Source organism: Zootoca vivipara, chromosome 1 (genome assembly GCF_963506605.1).
Source record: "Zootoca vivipara chromosome 1, rZooViv1.1, whole genome shotgun sequence".
In the NCBI taxonomy this organism is placed as follows: Eukaryota; Metazoa; Chordata; class Lepidosauria; order Squamata; family Lacertidae; genus Zootoca; species Zootoca vivipara.
Window position 1 is genome coordinate 39,595,597 of NC_083276.1, and position 7,426 is coordinate 39,603,022.

A 7,426-nucleotide genomic window follows, 5' to 3' on the forward strand; every position below is an offset into this window, starting at 1 on the left:
CTTGATGAAGAAAACAAATTGAACCTAATGGAATCAAGAAACAAGGCATGTGGTTGGGGATTCAGGTGGGAAGCAGGTTGACTATTGTTTTAGAAGGTTGTGGTGGTAGCAGAAGACTACCAATAAACAAGCCAACATTAGTCATTTTAACTGACTGGAAGAAATTTAAATTGCTTCTGTCAGGTTGTCTGTATTTGCAGCTGTCCCTATATAAAAGGGATTATCTACAGAATCTGGTCTGTTAGCTGAAAATATTTAAATATTTGATGTATATATTATATATATATATATATATATATATATATATATATATATATATATATATATATATATATATAGGCACATCAAATATTTTCAGCTAACAAACCAGATTCTGTAGATAGTGATATATTTCAGCCTTGTTTTCCAGGTCTCTAGGTCTTTAAAGATCTGACTGGAATAGTGAATGCACTCGGGCTCAGGTTGTACATATGTGTAAGTAAACCATATATCATTGTCTCCATGGTCTCTCATTCCCAAAAGGAAACACAAACCCTGGACAAACACCTAAAAGCCCTGGAATATCTCACTGCTGAGAGATTAGGATGGCACGCAACAACACTTTCTGAAACCACAGGGGTGTGCAACAAGAGGGTCATTTAATTTTACTTAAACTTTTGCCGAAAGTTTTAACTCAATAATTTCCTATGAAGGATTGCTGTGCCATGCATTAAAATTCACAACGTCCCACTGTATTTTTAATTTTTTTTTTTTTACAATGACTCATACACTTAACGTTTCAACAACACTCTGGTTGCTAGGGTACGTGTAATCAGTGTGACATCTAAAGTTCCTGTTAAAAAGAGTTTTAGGTTTTGGAATATAAGGAACAAAGCTTCACATTTATTACCTTCATAAATACCCCCTCTTAGTATTTAATTATGTAAATCAGCTTGACATTTTAAAAGTCTTCAAGGAAAATTGATCTTTAGAGTTCACAGTCTCCATCTGATAACTATATTATCTACTCTTTCCATTTTTGTGAATGATCTCCTGCCGTCTTTCACTTGCGGTATGGAAGTTCCCTTGCTGATTTCTTGGGACTTTCTCTCTCTTCTTCTGGTAACTTCACCGCAGGGCAAACAAAAAAACAAAAAACAAACAGACTATAAACTCCTTGAAAGTCTTTTCAAGGAGTACAGGTGGCTGGGGCAAAATGCAGGCCAAGTTAAACACTCCTCAGTTCCAGTGATTTCAAAAGGAGGGTGCTAAACTCCACTATTAACTTAATAGGATTGAAATAGTTAACATTGGCTGGATTGTACCTTTGACATTCTGAGTAGTGTTTCGTAGTCCAATGGAAAGTGCAGATTATTACCTTTTAAGCCCTAAATCAATGGTCCTTGGCATTTTTCAGTCTGGGGGCATGTACACCCCCTCCCCACTCGGAAACATAAAACAAAACACAGACCCAAAAAAGTAGGCAACGCTTCCCAAATAAATAAAAGAAAAAGTAGTGGAAACACATCCTAAACCAACAGGTTCCCCCCAAAAAGCCTGCAGAGCACCCCCACTTGGAATCCAGAGGCATTCTAAGGGAAAGGACGTTAAGACCAGAATGCTTGCCTTCCACTTGAGCCTTTCTGCTGTAACATATATCTTATCATCATTTCACCAGTCGCCACCATCAAAGGAGGGCTTTCTCCCAGGTTCATTCAGTACTTTATCCCTTGCTGGGCACCATATTCTCTGGAATGTGTCTGCAGAATGGTGATAGCCCTGGAGACCAAGTTCTACGAGGAAAGATCAGAGGAATGAAGTATATTTTAGCCAGGAGAAGAGGTTATTAAGAGGGAATAAATATGATGTTGTCATCTTCGAAGGCATGCCTTTGAGGTGATGGAGCACATTTGTTTTCAATGATTCCAGAGAGTAGGGCCCAAAGCAGTGGAGTCAAAATACAAGAAAGGGAGCTTCAGCTAAACATTAGGAAGAACTCCTGATAGTACGAACTGTCAAGAAGGTAGTAGGCTCTTTTTCACCAGAGGTTTTTGAGTAGAGGCTGGATGGCCACAGAGCAGCATCTGCAACAGATGGAAAAGATGTCCTTTGAGGTCTCTCCCAAATTTTATGATCCTGGGAAATCTGCTTTGCCCACTTCCGGTGAGCTTTTCATTGCCATTAAAAAAAAAAACCCTCATGTTGTTTCAAAAAACTTATGGACTTAGCTGAGTTTTGTATTGGCTACAATCCCCTAACTTTGTGTTTGCTGCTGATACTATTTATTGCTTTTATAAATTAATTAATGTTGTTGGTTGTAAGCCACTTTGGGCATTGCAATGCAACGGAAAATGTATCTATAACTAACTAAATAAATGTTATGCATGCGAAGCTGCACAGTATTGAATGTACTTTGGGAAACTGCATCCCTTAATTAAAATAATATGCATTACAAAGTCTGTCCTACCCAAGCATTTTAAGTAGTTATTATTTAAAGTATTAGATTTTAATGGTCTGTCATTGATTGGCTGGCTTTGAGTTTTGACATATACATAGAAAAAATGGGCAGCTTGAGAGAGAATTTCAAAGAGAAATTACAGGGCATTTCTCAGGTCTCTAATGTAAGATCAGCAATTAAGTCTGAACTGATTTAATCAGTAGGAAGACAAAAGGGGTCTGATGCACTGGAACCATTTCAAAATTACTAAGACAAAAAAATGCCAGGTCCCCAAGAGTGCTATAGAAATCTGTGCTTTTAATAGACACGTAAAATCAGGAGGTTATACGAGACCATCTAAGCGTCACATCCAGACCCACTCTTGGCTTTCTCACTCATTCTCCATCCACGTAAATATAGGAGTAACTTGAGATGTGTCCAGCAGTAGAAGGACTTCCATTTAGCTGAGCAAACACAATTGAACTGTCTAATTAGATTATATTGCTATTAAAGTAATATCTCTGAAGCAAGACATTACTCACTCTGCATTTTACATCATTCTTTGCAAGTGTACCCCATTTTAACTCTAGGCAAGTACTGTAGATGGGAGCAAATGCGTATCACAATAAATGATTTTGGAATAATGACAGCTGCATGCATATTCACAGGGAAACAGGCCATGGAAACGGCTGTTGTCCACAAATATGTTTGTAAGCTGTTTCAGGTTGCCTTGGGCAAGTTAAAGCGACTAACAAATTTAATTAATTAGTTAATTATTAATACATTTCAGAAGAATAGCTGTGTTTTTGTTTTTTTGTTTCAGGTGGTTGTTGCAAAAAATCTTACGGCATCTTTTAAAAGCTAACTAGTATAATTGCAGGGTGACATTTCAAAGGCAGGCGCCCACTTTGAGGCCCAAAATGCTGAAATGTGAAGAATAACAGGGCTGCTCATTTAATAACTAGTCTCATAGTTCCTTCAGTGCCCTCAAAAGAGACACCCATGCTGATGTTTTCAGTATGCAGATTATTTACATTTAACTGATTAATTGACCAAATGGCACCGACTCCTACATGTCTACTCAGAAATCAGTCCTGTTTCATTCAGTAGCAGGCCTCCCCCCAGGTAAGTGTGTACAGTACAGGAGTACAGCCTAAAAAGTCTCATTATTTGATGGAGGAACATAGCTTTTGTACCATATCTTTATACCACGTTTTTTGTTTCCTCCTCTCACATTGTAATAATGTGAGTTGTAATTAGTATGTGAAAATCAATTTTTAAAAGGTGCATATGAAAAAAAGCATATTAACTATTCACGCACAGAATACAGTAATCATGTCACATTGTTGTAGGCAGACAAAGAATGTATATCAGTTGTAGGCGCCTTTCAGGTCAATTAGCTTAACACAATTTGAACTGGAACAGAGTAACCTCCTAGTGTGCTTTTGGATTAATTCTTTACCAGATATTGTTTTACCCAAGAGCAAACAATGAACCCACTTTGGAAACAAAATAGTGTTCAATCAGCATTAATGAGTCATATCAGAATGTTTTTTCACTGGAAACTTAGGTCATTTTATATTGGAATCACATAGAATTACGTGCAATGTCTTTTCTTTTCTTACCTTGCCTAGCTCATTAAAAAAAAAAAAAGCTCAGAAGGCAAATCTAAGTTTGATCCAAATCTCTCTCTCTCTTTCCATACAGCTAAACCACGGTGGCAGCAATTCTAAGCACACTTACTTGGGAGTAAGCCCCAGATTAGAATAGAATAGAATAGAATAGAATAGAATAGAATAGAATAGAATAGAATAGAAATTTATTTGCCAAGTACTTACATACTTGGAATTTGCTTTGGCTAATTTTACAATGTAAACGTACTTTGTACAAAATACCTGTTAAATATCTGTGTGAGGATCGGAGTGTGCAGAACACTATTTCAAGCAAAGAGGAGCCACTCCAACTGCGCCTGGAGCTTTTGCCTTCTGTCTCTGTAGTGACCTCGGAACAGGTTGAGGTGGTTGTTGGTGCCTCTGGTACCAAGTGAATTGCTCTAGTTCATAATGCTTGACTTTGCTATAAAACTGATTCAGGTCGTTTGCCAATTTTTGACTCTCCAGAGCAGAAGAATATGTTCTCTTATATTCAGTAAAAGAAGATATTCTCTTATATTCAGAAATGTTCCGTAAATTCTTCCAAAGAGTAGCCGAGACATGTTTGAGAATTGAGTCCGAATCATAGGTTCGTTTTGCCACTATAACTCAATGGGACTGACTTCTGAATAAATAGGGTTGTGTTGCACAATACTACAGTGATGATTTTAGGTCCTGTACAAACTTCCACACCCCAATGGCATGACAAGTAGACAATATTCATCCTTTTCTTCCAACTCTCATTTTATGTTACCCAGCACATCTAAGTCTGATAAGCATCTAAAAATGTTTTCATCTAAATGCAGCTCCGGATCTATGTGAAAGCATTGACTAAACCTTCCATCAATTTACCGGTGCCAGATTATGCTCACAACAGCTCTTTTGTTGTAAGAGCTGCTAAAATTAGAGCTAAGCAGTAGCCAGCATCATGCAATTTTAGCTATTATAGCTACCTGGAACCTCCTGTATAGGTCTGATTGAGAGATGCTGAGGACAAAGGGTAGAGGTACTTGCATAGCCTGCTTTATAATTTTGCCAAGCTTCTGGGGAAAGCAGCATAAGGCTTCATCTGAAACATGTAGCTTTACTGACATTGGCCTATACAATTTTAGGTTGTCTTGACTCAGCTTGCCCTGTATCCAGCCTGAACCTCAATTTACCTTGCATCCTGCCTAGGCCTCACCACATCAGAGAGCAGAACAGGCAGAAACACACACATTTGAGTAGGATGGATCCCCTCTCCTAACTTAGAAGTGCAGCAGGGAGAAAAGAATGATCCTACAGCTGCTATTTATGGGTTTTTAAAGATGTGTGTTAATTGCATTCATGCAATTAGTATGCCTAGTTTTGCCTCTGGGCTGCAATCCTGTGCACATTTCCCTGGAAGTCCCACTAAACTCAGTAGGACTAATTTGCCAATCGTTGTGTAAAATAGTGCAGCTAATGTAGGAGAGTTTTATGTCTCTACTCAAGAGATACAGGCGTACATATTGCTCCCATATCCATCATCCAGCACACCCTTGATTTCATTTATGATGGCTTTAGACATAAAAAGGTTGGAGCCAGACTTCCCGTAAACAGAATGCTATTCACAGGATGAGCCTACTGTCAGAAGGAAGGAAAGTGATTTTACAACTAATCCAGAATGCGGCAGCTAGACTGGTGACTGGGAGTGGCTGCCGAGACCACATAACACTGGTCCTGAAAGATCTACATTGGCTCCCTGTATGTTTCCGAGCACAATTTAAAGTTTTGGTGCTGACCTTGAAAGCCCTAAACAGCCTCGGTCCAGAGTACCTGAAGGAGCATCTCCACCCCATCATTCAGCTTGGACACTGAAGTCCAGCTCCGAGGGCCTTCTGGTGGTTTCCTCACTGTGAAACTGAGTTTACAGGGAACCAGGCAGAGGGCCTTCTCAGTGGCGGCTCCCATCCTGTGCTCCCATCAGATGTCAAGGAAATAAACAACTATCTGACTTTTAGAAGACATTTGAAGGCAGCCCTGCTTAGGGAAGTTTTTAATGTTTGATGTTTGATTGTATTTTTTATATTTTGTTGGAAGCCGCCCAGAGTGGCTGGGAAAACCTAGCCAGATGGGCAGGATATAAATAATAAGTTGTTGTTGTTGTTGTTGTTGTTGTTGTTGTTGTTGATTCCTCCTTTCTCCTGAAACAGATTTGGAATATTTGGGGACCATGCAACAGTGTGGGAAGGTAGCATTGGGGGAGGCTGTAGGAAGAATCTGCAAAACACTGCCTCCTCCCCTCCTTTGCTGGTTCTCATTCATTTCTGTGAATGAAAGGAGCTTTTCCATTTGCAGAAGGGACCAGCTCTGGATCCAGCTGACATTGCCTTCATATGGAATGTATATATATTTTCTAATAAAAGAGGGAAGAACTAACACAAAGTCGTGTAATATAGCCCAATGGTGGAAACAACTTGCTGCTTCATGTGTGTTCTGACCTTGGGGCACGTTGCCAGCAGACAACAAAGCAGAAAAGAGCAGGTGCATAAAGAAAAACCTTTGCTGAATGCTTGCCATTCAGAAATCAGCTGCCTGGATTGTGTGCTAACTTTGTAGACCCTTCAGACAAAGCACAATATCTTAATTGGCATGTTACATCAGACTTCACACTAGCTGGACTTGCCTTGTTTTGTTACTAGAACCACAAAATCGACCAAGCAGTGCTAGGTGCAAAAATCATATCAGGTAGAGTTACAGAACAGAGGGCCTCTGAACACGTTCTAAGCCTTGGGATTTTTCACGGCCAGAACTGAACTGAATTGAACTCGCAGTCCTTTCACACAAAAATCCAACCCTGGTTAGCTTCCATAATTGCAGCAGCCTAATCTAGGTGGGAAAAGTCATGTTGTTGTTAAAATTGTTAAACAATTGAGAGTCAGAAATCCGTACAGATTTACTGCAAATCACTCAAAGTTAGATCTATTGCCTATCAGTTATATGATATCTATGTTTATCCAGCAATAAGCCCCACCAAACTGAATAGGACTTACTCCCTTCCAAGTGTGTATAGGATTGCAGCCTTATACTTGCAAACTTCAGCATGGATGTTAAATAGATTATTATTGATATACCCCCAGCAACACTCTAAATAATGTTATCGAGGGGTTTGTTTGTTTTTTTGAAGTTGTTTTTAAAAAGGCATCCAAAATAGGAACTGGAAGATTATTTGGTTTTGTATCACATTTATTTCTTTGAAAAACATCATTTATTCTGCCAACCGTATGTGTGAGAAACTTATAAATATGGCAAGAAGGCAAGTCCAGAGGCAGTGACTAACCTGAAGCATGTCTATTTAGAAGTTGGCCTACTGAATTCAGTGGGGCTTACTCCCAGG